A 14,883-nucleotide genomic window follows, 5' to 3' on the forward strand; every position below is an offset into this window, starting at 1 on the left:
TACTGTTGTCAGAAATAACTTTGTGTGGACTAACATGGACTGAGAAATGACGTTTCAACTTAGTAATAACAGTAGTGGACGTTAGGTTAGGTAGCAAATCGATCTCAAACCAGTCTGAATAAGAGTCTACCAACACTAAGTAATGCTGATTGTTCCACTCAAATATTTTAGTGGCTACAGTTGACCAAGGTAGTTAAGGAATCTGGCTTAGCTGAAGCGGCTGTTTTTGTAAATATGGTGTAGTACTATTGCATAATGAACAAGATGAAAGCACTTTATCAATGTCTTTTGACAGAGAAGGCCAAAATACTAGTCCTCTCACCCTTCTTTTGGTAGCTTCAGGACCTGGATGGCCACAAAGCAAAATCTGAATCTATTCATGTTGTAAGGAAGTAGGAACAATAACTTTAGCACCTTTGAAAATTATACCATCTTCCATTAGCATCTTATCTCTGTAAGGAAAATAGGGTTGCAATTCTAGCAGTACACAAGATTGCTTTGATGACCATCTAGCATTGATGAAGTGGTTGAACTTCTGCAAAATTGGATCAGTCTATGTAAGATCTCTCAGCTCATCAAGTCTCGTGGTAGAAAAATTACGCACTTCCATGACATCAAAGTCAAAATTCTCTGCATCAAGCTGTTCTGTGGTATTTCTGAGCAATCTGGATGAGGTATTAGCCAGGTAAAAAAGCTTGCCTTTTGTATAGACCATTTTGAAGTTGTATTTTTGTAATCTGAACATTATTCTTTGTAGTCTTGCTGGAACAGTATGCATGGGCTTCTTTAAAATAGTGACTAGAGGTTGATGATCAGTCTCAATCTGGATAGCTCAGACATAAATATATTCATGAAACTTCGAACATGCAAACAGAATTGCCAAAAGTTCCTGCTCAGTCTGAGTATACTGCATTTCAGTTTGAGTAAGAGTTCTAGACATATGGGCAACTGGTCTGCCCTCTTGAAGAATAACTGCACCAAGCCCGAACTTTGAAGCATCACAGGAAAGAATTACTGGTTTGTAGACATCATAGTATCTCAATGTAGGTGGATTGGCAGTTTGCTGTTTGAGGTTATCAAATGCTCTCTGGTGCTGTTCCAACTATGACCAGGCAACCTTTTTGCATGTCAGCTCTCTTAAAGGCACTGAGAACTCACAGAAGTCAGGTATAAATTTGCCCAAGTAGTTAACCATACCAAGGCAACGCTGTAGGGCTTGGACATTGTCTGGAGCTAGCATCTCAAGAATGGGTGCTTATTTGGAAGGGTCTGGTCATAAGCCTGTAATGGTAAATAAATGACCTACATAAGTAACTTCTAGTAGCCTGAATTTGCATTTCAGGGGATTAAGCTTCAAGTTCACTTCATGTGCCGTGTCCAGAACTTTCCTGAGGTTTCTGTTATGTTGTGCTTCTCCATTATCTCCAGTTAGTAAATCTTCTAATATTGTAGCACACAGATAATCCAAAAAAAAATTGCTCCATTGCATGCTGAAATACTTCACTGGCAGAATTTATTCCAAAAGGCATTCTGAGAAATCCGTATCTATCAAGTGGAGTACTGAATGTAGTCAGTAGTGAAGATTTGCTATCAAGTATTACTTGCCAAAATTAACTCTTTGAATCCAAGACGGAAAAAAACAGTGGCACTTGGCATGAGGGCGGCAACCTCCTCAACTGTATACATAGGATGATGAGGTCTCTTTAATGCTTTGGTCAAATCTCTTGGGTCAATGCATATTCTGATTTCATCTCAGCTTTTCTTATGAGCAACTACCATGGAAGACACCCACTCAGTCGGTTCTGTGACTGGACAAATCACACCTTGCTGCACCATCTTATCTAACAGGACCTTGACTTTGTCCTGCATAGGTATTGGAACTCTCCTTGCTGGTCTGACCACTGTACTGATCTCTGGGTTTACTTTCACAGAGTACAAAACTGGAAATTTGCCTAGCTTGTCGTCGAAGACAGCATACTCTGAGAAAATAGCGTCAGTGAAGCTGGAACTAGGACAAGTGCTTACATGATGGATTTCTTTGGTAAAAGAAAGCAGTTTCATTCATAAACTGTCTCTAAAACCTAATTATGACTGCACAGGTCTTCTGACTAGATAGAATTGCAAGCTGTAACTGTTCTCAGCCAGATAGCATGAAAGCACCACTGAGCCATTAGGTTTGAATCTCTTCACCTCCATAAGCAACAAGTTTCGCACAATTAGCCAAATTAAGTTGTTCACCAGCTCTTACACTAGTAAATGTTTCTGCTGACATAACATTACATTTTGAACCAGTGTCTACTTTGAGCTCCGTGGGTTTACTTTTGATCAGGAAGTAAAAAACACTTCATTCTCTGCCAACATATCCACTGCATTAACTTTTTCACTGACCACTGATAGACCATCAACATAGAAAGTAGGGTTGCAGCTTTCTACATTATCAGCTTGCTTTTTTGTGACCTTTTTAATAACTGAACAAGCCTTGCTTGATTTGCAAAACCTTTGAACGTGGTTCAGTTTTTTACACTTGTGGCGTAGCTGACCAAATGCTAAGCACTTTTCTCTTTTAGACTCATGACTGGCACCAAATTTACGACAATTAACAATAAAACTTGACTTGGGTTTTGCTGACTCACCCATATACTGCACTGAGCATGTCTGTTTTGCTGAGCTAGACTTGCTGAATAGTTATGGGTCCTCCCTGGAAAACCTGCAGGGGCTGTACCTGCCATGTGCTTAGGCCTGTTTCTGCTAGCCACGTGCTGCAGTGCTGTCTACGCTTGCTCTAGAGACTGCTGAAACCATGCTGTTATCACTTCCAAGTATACTCATGTGCCTTTCTGTAAGCTCATGGATTTGACAAATCTCTATAGCTTTGCTCAAAGTTAAATCACTGTCTTGAAGCAAAGTCTTTCTCACTGCAGTATTATTAACACCGCATACAAGCCTGTCCTTTATCAACTCATCTTTCAAATCACCAAATCTGCACATTTTAGCTTTAGTTCTCTAGTCAGTGGTATAAGTTGCAAAAAGTTCTCCTGGCCTTTGGTTTCTTGTATAAAATAGGTGCCTCTCCAATGTAACATTTGTCTGTGGGCTACACATATCTCTAAATTTACATTTCAAGCACTCAAGATCCCCTCCTGATTCTGCCAGTACAACAATATGGCAGTTTCCCCCTCTCCTGCATATACTGCTGGTACATACACAAATGAATACTCTCTTTCAATGGCTTCTGACACCACTAAGTTAAGCAAAGTAAATGCCCCTGTATGTGCATCTTTGTCAAAAAAGCCACTTGTTTGAAAATGTTGTATTCCTGCTCAAATACTCTCCAATTATTTGCAATATTATGATCAAACACAAGTGGACTGGTTTTGCAAACTGCCTGTGCCATATCAACACTCAGTAGGTAGTGGTGCTTGAAATTATGTATAAACATACATATACACACATACATATACATATACATATATATATATATATATATATATATATGTATGCCAGAAATTTATGTCAGAACTTGTAACTATGCCCAGTAGGACAAAAGACTCTTTGAAACAACTGTCCTTTGCTAAATAAGTTTCTGTAGCACAAGACCACTTTAAAATCGCAGTACATTGCGAAACCACCCTTTATCAGTATAAGAAACACTTCAAAGTAACTGTATTTTGCGAATGAACTGTATGCAGACAAGAAATCTGAGTAAGAAACACTTTGAAATGGTGGCACTCTGTGAATAAATGTGCACAGCACAAGAAACTTTTTGAAATGGTTATACTTTGCACTTTGTAAAATAACTGTATTTGCACACAGTAAAGCCTTTGAAATAATTGCACTGTAATAAAGCACAGACTGCAAACACTTTGCACAGTCTGAGATACCTCAAACAACTCTATTTGTTTTTGGTGTGGCTTAACATGGTCGTTTACTAAAAAACATGCAGTTGTCTTGCTTTTCTAATCTTATTTTGCCCTTTTGTTTTGCTCATTATGCCCATGTGACCTCTTATCATGCTAATTATACTTTTCTTGTGCTTGTTTTACTTTAAACATGCTTGTTATGCAAATCGGAGGTAACTTTGATCCCCATATAAGTATTTCTGCTAATTTTTATCAAATATGATTTTGAACACTTCGTATTATCAGCAATTCGTTTTGTGCCTTTCATTTGATAAATAATATGTTTTGTGCTACTCGTTTGATTAATAATGCGTTTTGTGCTTTACAAATGCTTTGTATCATTTTCTTTGCAAAATAAATCATTTGTGCAAGTTTTGGTTACCTGAAATTCGTTTCTGACCTTTTTTAATCTTTTGAGCACTGTATCACCAACCTGCTCAATATAGCTTCACTGTCTACTCTGCACCTCATGGCTTGAAGAAGTTGCACTCTTGATCCCGGTTCTGACACCATGTCGCTCGTCTGGTCAGAGTAAAACAGATGAACAGTTGTGGGTTCGGTTCCAGCAGATTTATTATATACAGACACATCAGGATTAGGGCTTAGTAACTTAAACTTAAACTTATAAACAGACTGACTACTGCACTCATACATGTTAACACTCTGGCTGTTCTCTCAAAATGGCACTGCTGCCTGCACGTGCTCACTGTTTATATGCAAGCACCTACATTTAGAATACAATATTCTTTTCCATTTATATGCTTTGTAGTAAACTTGTTACTGAATAAATCGTAGGGTTAACTCAATAATTTCCCTATGCAAGCATGAGAAAAAGCACACTATTTTTTCTTTTGTCATGCTCTCTTAACCAGACCTTTCCTCTCTCCCTTTTTGCCCCCACATTGTGCAGAGCCTGCATTTTTTAATACTGAACAAGGATAAAGAGAGAAGATGGGAGAAAAAGAAAAAAAAACAGAAGGACCTGTTTATGCTAGTATCCCCATTACATTAAAAAAAGAGCTAAGAAAACTTTACTTCATAGCTTGCTAAGCAAATCATGCAACATTTAAACATTACCATTAAGAAAAAAAAATTGTTTTACTTGCAGTTAACTTTCTCCCTTCTCCCCCCTCTCCAAAGTAGTTCTCCGAAGATTAATGACATAATGTACAAGTTTAACAAAGTTCACAAAAATCCAGTATTTCCAAATCCTCTTGTTTGGCCATGATTTACAAATATAATTATTGCTTTGTAAACCCAAAGTTCTCCACAAGTTTAACAAAGTCCAAGGAAGTCCAATATTTTCAGATTTTCTTCTGCTATTATGTTTCACAGATATAATTATTGCTTTATCATCCCACAGTTGTTGATTTCTAAGCTACTAACTTTAATCCTGTTCATCTCCATCTCCCATGTCCTGTCTCATTTTCATCTCCAACATATTCCTAATTCTTCTAGTTGATTTTTATGTTTTCTTCTTTCTCTCAGGCAACTGAAACAGTGGAAAAGATTTCATGGGCTCACCCTCTTTGTAGTCCTTATTCTAGGAGAACACAAAGCAGAACCTCCTTCCCAGCCCCCCCCCCCCTTTGTTGGGAAAACTTTTGTATTTCCTCCTTAGCATGTACGCCATCAGAAAGTGATTTTTGTCCCCCCAGAGAAAAAAATCTTTGAAGGTGGCTGGATACAGCAGTTTGAATCTCACGCCTGCTTTTCAACATTCCCTAAATAATGGAATGTATTTACTCCTCTTCTGCCTGGTGTACACTGAGTAATTATTCTCCACAAACACTCTATTGTCTCACACTTTTTTAGCACTTATCCTTCTGCCACGGTTTTGTCAGAATCAACTCCTTCTGCCGATAATACTGCATCTTTACTATTAATGGTCTAGGGTGTTTTTTAGTAACCAAATTTGGAGCATACGCACAGCACAATGTGCCCTTTCAATCAACAGTTCCTGTTTTGGAATGCAAGTCTAGTTGCTTGTTTGTGCTTTCATAAAATTAATACATTCTGTTTCTTCCAACTTCTCTGGTAGAGCATAACATCTCAGGTTTCCCCTAAGTGCTCTATCCTCCAACTCTATTGTTTTTTGAAACATCTCTTTATTTGTGCAGTCTCATATTCAGCCAGCCTTTTTCTCATTTCAGCCTCTGAGTTTTGCAGTTCTGTCACCTTATCTGAATATCCGTTTAAAGCTTCTTCCATTTTTCCAGCTTTTTATTGTTTGTGTTGATATACTTCATCAGTGTTTCATTTATTTTAACCAGGTCTGTGTGCAGCTGCTTTATACTCTCCTCTAGGTTACTGGAAGCCATACCTGAAACTTTTACTGCTTCTTCCTGAACAACTGCAGTACTCCTCTCAGTCTGTGTTTTTTTCTCACCTTTTGTAGCTGATTTTCCTCCAGCTCCTTTATATTTCTTTTTCCTGGCATCCAGGCAGTGCACTTACTAGCCAGTTACTGAAATTTACTCTGAAATCTAGGTCCTTTGGCCTTCTTTGCTAAGTTTCTGTTTTCAGACTGGAACAGCCAGAATTAAGCTGTTACTGAATGTGCAGCCATCTTGAAAGTCACCAAAATATTCTTTTTGTGGATGAAAGAAGGAAGAACTGAGGCATCAGTAGGTTGTTCCATGGTTAAACTGAGAAAGATGCCTTATTCCTGAGGAAGTATGATAGGAGCAGTCTGTGAAACACGTTAAAGTAAGTAACTTTTCCCCCATTAAAACATGGTAAAAAGCATTTATAAACACTTACATAAGCCCCCATAAGTAAACGCACTGTCTTTGTTGTTGAGAAAGCTCATAAAATACCTGACTTTTTAGTCACATCACTCAAACTAACAGTTTGGGTGCTTGGAATGTGCCCTGAAGACAAGTTGGCCAGCTGTTATTTCTGTAACAGCATGTAAGCCCATATAGCTGAGGTACTGTAGCAGTGATCAAATGATGAATATTCTTCCGTGTTGAACCTCTGCCAGCTGTCTTCTGAGGATTCTGTTTACCCGTCTACAACCTTTGACCTTTCACATGCTAAACATACAGTTCTAAGAATGTGAACTATTTTGTTTTCAAAATTGTTTCGAGAACCTGTTTCCTTCATATGAGTAGTCTTGAGGTTAAAAGAATTTTATTTCTTTGAAAAAAAAAATCCAGAAAAGCAACTGTCCATAAAATAGTAGATATTCTTCCATATCACTGTTGCAGTATTTTTCACCCAAGGGATCTCCTACCTAGGATAGCCCAACATCCATCCAGTATACCAAAGCCTTCAGCTGTCATAGACACCGTACATCGCATGTATGCTCCCTGCACACGTCACAGAGAGTAAAGGTGAAGTTCAGACATAGATACTCAGAACATTTTTCCACCAGTTTGAATGCCCTTATGCCATACTGGTTACCAAGCCATTTTTGCAGATAAGTGCCCCACTGGGGTTTCTTCTCTTCCTATTCTAATTGTATTAAAAAATAATAATAAAATTAAAAAAAAACAGCACCCGAAAAATGGAAGTTTAATAAAAATCCATTTTAAAAAATACACATGGTTAAGCGCTTTCGTCTTTCGTCAGTAAGACATCATCAGAACCATGAACAAACCTGAGGAAGTGACCTATAAAAATACATAGATTGACACCCCCCCCCCCATAATAGAACCAATCAGTTTGGCAAAATAAACACCAGTCAGATGGAAAATGCTAATAAAATATGAGAATTTATCACAAGTCAAGTTCCTGCCAGTCAGAATACTATGCTACTTTCATGCAGTGGTAAACCTCTCACAGGGTGAACAACCAAATGACTTCCCTTCTTGATGATAATTCGGTTTACCGGATTGTGTCAGCAAATGAAATCAGCATGGCCTGTAGGGCAAATAATATTCAGTTGGATGAGAGGTTACTGTTGACAGCATTTCTTTACCATTCTGATTTTTTGAAAGTCCAGTGGCCCATTATTCTGAAGATTTTTGGAATTCCCAAAATACATTTTTCCATTGAAAACCCACCACTTCACCCCATTGTTGCTGCTAAGGGGTCTGTTACCAAACCATTGGCCAAATACATAGACCGCAAACTGAAGTTGCTGTTTTTGAAATTTTCACGCATACTTCAAGCTTCATCGGATCTACTTGACAAACTTCAGAGTGTATTCAATGAGGAAGTTATCTTTTTTTGTCACTTTGGATATTAAAAATCCATACTCAGTAATTCCCCATGAATCGGGGTTAGAGTGGTTCTGTGAGGTTATTGGAAGATTTGGCAAGTTCTCCAAAAATGAATTGATGCTTGTACTTGAATTTATGGAAATCATTTTAAGTAACAACTTTATTTTGATGGCGATTATTATAAGCAGCTATGTGGAGTGGTTGTGGAGGCTGCATGTGTCCCCATATTTGCCAATGCTGTGTTACTGTACTGGGAAACTGAGAAAGTTTTCAAACTTGATTTATTTTGCCATTGTATTTATTACAACCGCTTTTTGGATGACATTCTTATCATGTGGTCAGGTAGTAAAGAATAAGTTGAAAGATTTTTTTTCTGATCTGAGGGTTTCCTCATCCTTTTTAGAATTTACATATTTTATGGATGCAAACGAAATACATTGTTTTGATGTTATGATCTCCAAGAGTGCAGATAGTACGTTTAACACCAATATCTATCATAAACCGACATTCTGCAATATCTTTCCTGACTTTCAAAGCAAGTCATCCTTACATTAGAAAAATGGTGGTGTTAAAAGTCAATATATTTGTTTATCTCGATTGACGTCTGATGACATCTGTGTTAATAACTTTAACACTCTTAGGATGATGTCTCTGGAGAGAGGATATCCCAGTACAATAATTGACTCTCTTTACCAGTCAGTTCTACAAGAAAGAAATGGTAAATATGCCCCTATCATTAGGAAAGTTATTGAGGTTCATTGTAAAGATATCAGTAATATTAACACAACAGCCAGCAATAAAGAATTTGCCTTAGTGGATGAACTGTTAGTAGTAATGCAGAACTTTGGATTCTATTCCCAGTACGAGATTTTCCTTCCAATTATTTTTTAGCATCTAATAACATGGTTCTTCATTATTCACTGGATGCTTTAGATATTCGTAGCATCATTTATAAAAACTGGTTTATACTTCACTGTGATGAGAACTTAAAATCTCTTTTTGGTGATGCGCCAACATTTATTTAAAATAACCGGCCGGGTTTGGAAAACAATTTTGAAAGACGTCTTAGGGGTTCATACAACAGCTCATTAATGATTCATAAATGTGGCCACTGTCATCATTGCCCTTATATTGAGACTGATTTCAACAGTGTAATTTTTTTGTAAACGTTTCAAGGCGGATGGTTAAAGGCAGGCACAATTGTATGATGGACAAGGTTGTGTACGTGGCTAGTTGATTTACATGCCAAGCAATTTTGTATTGGAAAAACTAAGAATAACTTTAATAAGAGAATTTATCAGCATGTACACAACATTTCGAAGAATGATTACAGGAAAACATTGGCTAAACATGCCTCTTGCTGTCAGAACCTCTCCATATTTAAGTTTTGTATCTTGGAAAAAAGTGACGTAGCAGCTTTTTCGTGGGACTGGAAAAATCAGTTACTACATTGTGAAATACTTTGGCAATTGTGTATGGATGCTATGATCTTCCAGGACTAAATTATGTCATTTCAGTTACCAGGGAGTTGAAACTTGGAGCTACAAGACTTTAAATAACTGTATGTTATATGTTTTTTAAGTTGTTGACATTAAGTTCCTGGGTTTTGTTTACATTTGTTCATCCTGTGAGAGATGTCTGCAATGGGATGAAAGTAGCAATACTGTATTCTGATTGGCAGGAACCTACGACTGGTTCTCTGTTATACTTGATTAGCATTTTCCATCTGATTGGTGTTTATGCTGTATGATTCCACTTGTTTTTTCACCCTGTGAGAGGTTTACTATTGAATGAAAGTAGCAATTCTGTATTCTGACTGGCAGGAACTTGTGATAGGTTCTGTGTTCATATTTTATTAGCATTTTCCATCTGATTGGTGTTTATTTTGCCAAGCTAATTAGTCCTTTTGTTGTGGGGGGTATCAGTCTATGTTTTTATAGGTCTCTTCCTCAGTTTTGTTCATGGCTCTGGACAAAAGCTCTTAACCATGTGTGTTTTTTAACATGGATTTTTTATGAAACTTTTTTTTGAGTGCTAATTGGTCGTTTTGTTGCTTTCGTATTTTTTACGTTCCAGTGCCGGTTTGGAGCTTGTTGTTTTTATTTTATTATCTTCCTGTTGTATGCTGTTGTGTTAATCTCATCCAGAAAGGAAAAATGTCAGTATGGGAGGGAAATTCCCCAAAAAACTGCCACAATCTGTGTCTGTTTTGTTTGGGTGCTTTCCACAATCATATGCAGTATTCTGTCTGCCAGGTGTTTGTACCTAAGACACTATGTAGTTACCTCTCCTCTTTGTCCGTATACCTAAAGAGCCAACATCATAAGTTGTTGGCTCATGGTGCTGTAGTGGAAACCCCCCATCCTGAAGGCTTGTTGTCTGTCAAGAAAAAGTTCAAAAAAGTCAAGCCTGATCCGGACATCTCTGTAGAGTCTGGTGAAAGCCCTGAAGATCATCTGGTGCTTGTCTTGGATTCCTCTGCTGCTACCCCATTAGAAGCCGGCATGAATCTGTCTTCTCCCACTTCCTCGGAGGATTGTCATATGTCTGTACCTCATGTTGAGGGAGAACTTCAGCTGATGATATCTGAAGGACTGAGGGGGTTGTCTCAGGTTTTAGTGAGGTAGGGGATTCCTACAAGTATTACACAGTTGTGTCAGGGGTCTGACCCTCCAAGGGTGTTTCAAGTGGACATCTCAGAAAAAGAAACAAAACATGTTTCCCTTGTTGTGAAGGATCCCAAACATGAAAGGCAGGATTTCACCAAGGGATTATTTAATGCTTTGATGGCCCTAAAGCCACTTCAAGTGCTCTCTGTTCCTGATCATCCCTAGTCTTCCACTCCAGTCAAGAAGCCTAGGGAATTGGATTCCTCAGTTGAAGATCTGGATGCAGGGGAAGAATTCCTAGCTTATTCTTCCCAAGTATCTTCCCTTGGACTATGGTTCAGAGGAGGAAGAATACTTTAGTCCAGATTCCACTTTAGAAGAGCTCTTCTTTGGGGAGACAATTGCTGGCATGATGAACTATTTTAAGTGCTATTGTTCCCAGGTCTCTGATATTCAAAAAAAAAAGTATTATGAATTCTTACAAATGGTGTCTCCCAAACCATCTGCTGTTCTTCCTGTTTCTGTAGCCCCTGACTTTCAGCCTTCTGCACCAAAAAAGCCAGAGAGGTTCTACAAGATGTCTGATGAGTACAAATTTCTTTATAAATACCCATCTGCTGACCCTTCTGTATTGTCAGTCTCTTCTAGCAAGTCGTCAAAGTTGTTGCCTTCTGATAAGGATAGTAGGGCCATGGAGAGGTTGAGTAAGAAAGTTTGTACTGCTGCCACTTTTTCCTTTAGGGCTATTAACTACCAGACTGATATGACCAGGTATGTTTTGGCTGTCCTTTTTCAGGTTTCTGAGGTGGTTTCTTACCTTCCTAACTCTGAGGGGAAAGCTTTAGCCCTTTCCCTGCTGAGCTCCACTTCACAGGTTGCTCACCATTCAATCAAATGCAGCTATGATACAGCTGATGCCTCCTCCAGGGCTGCTGTCTTTGTTTCTGTTATGAGGCGTTGCTCTTGGCTTTGTCTTCAGGCATTCCCTGATGACATCACAACCACATTTCTGGATGCCCCTTTCAGTAATAAATGTCTTTTTGGATCTGCTGCTGTGGACTTATTCAAGTCCCTCCAGGATAAGTGCAAAGCCTTGCAGCAGCTGAAATATATTTTTGTTTTTTCTTGTCCTATGTTTCAGAGGAACTATTCTTGCAAGTCTGCATTTGTTTGTAGGTAACCTCACCCTCCTCCTTAATGGTAAGAAGGGTACTAGATGTGTTTTTCCTGCTGAGTCTACTCAGCCTCCTGTCTTCCAGAAACCTTCTTTTCAGGACAAACCGGGTTCTATTTGACAGTTTGCATCCCCATCCCCTTGGCCAGATTCCCTTGTCACTCTGCCTTTCTCTGTCACTTCCAAATTGGTTACAAATCACCTCAGACTCTTGGGTCTGTCCATTGTCCGTCAGGAAGCATTTCATGGTTTAGAAGTCCCTTCCTCCCTTTTTAGGTATTCCTCAACCTCCTCTGGAAAAATTTTTCTCATTTCCTATAGGTTCTTCCCTCTCTTTTGTCTCAGGGCACCATTCAAGCTATGCTTCCCACTCGGGCATGGAAGGGATTTTACTCCAGAATGTTTTTAGTCCCACAAAAGGAGGGAATCTCACGATTCCTTCCTTTTGGATGTTATCCCTTCTTTCTGGTGTCGCTGGATCTGAAGTATGCATACCTGCACATCACCATCCATCTCCTTTTCAGGGAGTTTTTATGTTTCTCTGTCTCTTCCTTGCATTTTCAGTTGTCTGCTTTGATGTTTGGCCTCTCTACTGCCCTAAGGGTATTCACCAAATGCCTCACTCTTGTTACTCTTTGCAGGCTTCGAGGTATTCAGATTTTTCCCTGTCGAGATGACCTGCTTATTCAAACTTCTTCTCCCAGCAGTCTTCTTCAGGATCTCCAGTTTACTACTTGCCCATTACACAGCCTGGGATTCACTATAATCCTCCAAAAAATAATTTTTAATTCTTTCCCAGAATCATGTTTTCCTTAGATCAGGCATCAGACAATTCCCATGTTGGCATCTCTTCCTGCCCCAAGTCTTTGTTTTTAATTACCTTTTTTCACTCCCTTCTTCTCTGTCGTCTGTCATGGTCAGGGAATTTCTCAGGGTCCTGGAGTTCATGGCTTCCACCATTCCCATGCTCCCTCTCACTAGGATCCATATGAGAAAACTTTAGTGGTACCTCAAATCAGTGTGATTTCAACATTGCCACCTCCTGGATTTCCCAGTACTTTTTCTTCCCTGTCTCAAACTTGAGCTTCATTGGTGGATTCATCAACTCTCTTTCAGTCAATGGCTTTTTTTCAAGCTCCAGTTCCCACTCAGGAGTTTTTTAGAGATGCCTTAGACAGGGGGTGGGGTGCCCCCTGTGGCCTCCTCATTAGCAGTCACACCATATTAACATGAGGTGAGGTCTCTACTTCTGGCTGTGCAAGCACTTCATTCCCTCTTTCATCCTGGGTCCCTCCAAGTTTTCATTCTCAATACCACAGTTATGTGGTATGTCAACAAGCAGGGGCCACTACGTCCTGTCTGTATTGCAGACTGGCTGTTCTGGTTTGGTATCTAGCTGTCTAGTATCAAGCGACTCTTCAGGCAGTTTATATTCCTTTTTATATTCCTTCAGAGCACAGTCTGGTGGCAGACTCCTTGAGCAGGTCCAGTGCACAAGCTCACAAATGGATGCTTCACAAAGATGCGTTATTGGACATTATTCATCAGTGGGGTATTCCTCAGGTAGATCATTTTGCCTTCCTCTATTCTGTTTGAGTCCAAAGTCCTCTCGTTTGGAAAGTCTGTGTTTTTTCCATGGAAGGAGATGTTTCTCTACACTTCCCCATTCCTCTTTTGCCACAAGTTCTGCACAAGATCAGGCAGGACTCCCCACAGTCTTAGTGGCGACTCCTTTTTGGCCAAGACAGCATTGGTTCTCCTCCTTTCTCACTTACCCAGGGGCAATCATGACAAGCTACCTCATCACTTAGATCTTCTCACAGAAGACAACTGGTCTCTTGTCCATCCTCACCTGTCCACTCTTCAAATGACACTGTGGGTAATAGGGTTTTGATTCCTTTTAGGCACCTCTTTTCTGAAAACGTGTTTTGGTTTCTGCAGGACTGCCGGAAACCAAATGCCAGAAAATCATCCATGTCGAAATGGAAAAGATTTTCTGTCTGGTGCCTTTCCTGCCATCAGGATACCCTATCTGTGGAGGTTGCTCTGGTTCTGACTTATTTGTGTGATCTGCTGCATGTTGGGTTGATGTATGCAATTTCTGCTTGTCTGTCTTTGAATCCTCTTCTGACCTGTAGCTTTAAAGTCAAGCAATTCCTTAAAGGTATCCTTCATATCAGGCCTCCCAGAAAGTTTATTCTGCCTTCTTGGGACCTCAGTTTTGTACTTGAGAAACTGACCCAGGCTTCTGTTGAGCCTGGTTTTTCAACTTCCTTACAATATTGCATTTGGAAGAATGTGTTTCTTTTCCAAGAGAGTGTCTGAATTCCAGGCTCTCATGGCTTTTCCTCCTTTTTTAGTTTTTCGTAGAGATAGGGTGACTCTTCGTACTAATCCTTCTTTTATGCTCAAGATAGTCAGTGAGTTATCCCTTAATCAGTCTATTCATCTTCCTTCCATTTTTCCTTCTCTGCAGTCTGTAATTGAGAAAGTTCTTTTACACCTTGGATTTGCATAGACAGCTCAGATATTATTTAGACAAAACTAAAGTTATTCGCAGATCTGAGCAGCTTTTTGTTTCCTTTCATCCGAGGACTTTGGATTTAGCTGTTTCTAAGCAACTCATCTCCTCCTGGATTTCTAAATGCCATTTCCTTTTGTTCTTTTCATGACCAATGCCTTTCCTCATCAGTAAAGGCTTATTCTACTAGGGCAGTTGCCTCCTCTGGTGTTTTTTTCAAGGGTGTGGATATCAGTTCTATCCTTGAGGCTGCTACTTGGTCCTCTATTCATACCTTCACTACACATTACACGTTGGATATTGTTTCCAGGGCAACAGCTGGCTTTGCTAGAGCTATCCTTCATGGGTTCATGGAGGGTTCCTCTCTACCTTCCTCCTGAAAGGGTTTCTTCTTGAGCTCTTGTAATCAGTCCTGGGTGAAGAATACTGCAGCAGTGATATGGAAGGACATAGTACAGTTGTGTATTATCTTACTGTAACAATAGATGTCCTTCCTTTCACTGTTGCAGTA

The 14,883-nt window shown here is 39.4% G+C and overlaps 1 protein-coding gene across 1 annotated transcript in view; it reads left to right on the plus strand.

Moving 5' to 3' along the window:
* SIPA1L1 (signal induced proliferation associated 1 like 1) overlaps window positions 1–14,883 on the plus strand; it is a 2,148,853-nt gene that overhangs the window by 1,518,518 nt on the left and 615,452 nt on the right. The window lies entirely within an intron of this gene.

The sequence above is a fragment of the Protopterus annectens genome, chromosome 6.part0, assembly GCF_019279795.1.
Source record: "Protopterus annectens isolate FY-2018-M chromosome 6.part0, PAN1.0, whole genome shotgun sequence".
In the NCBI taxonomy this organism is placed as follows: Eukaryota; Metazoa; Chordata; order Ceratodontiformes; family Protopteridae; genus Protopterus; species Protopterus annectens.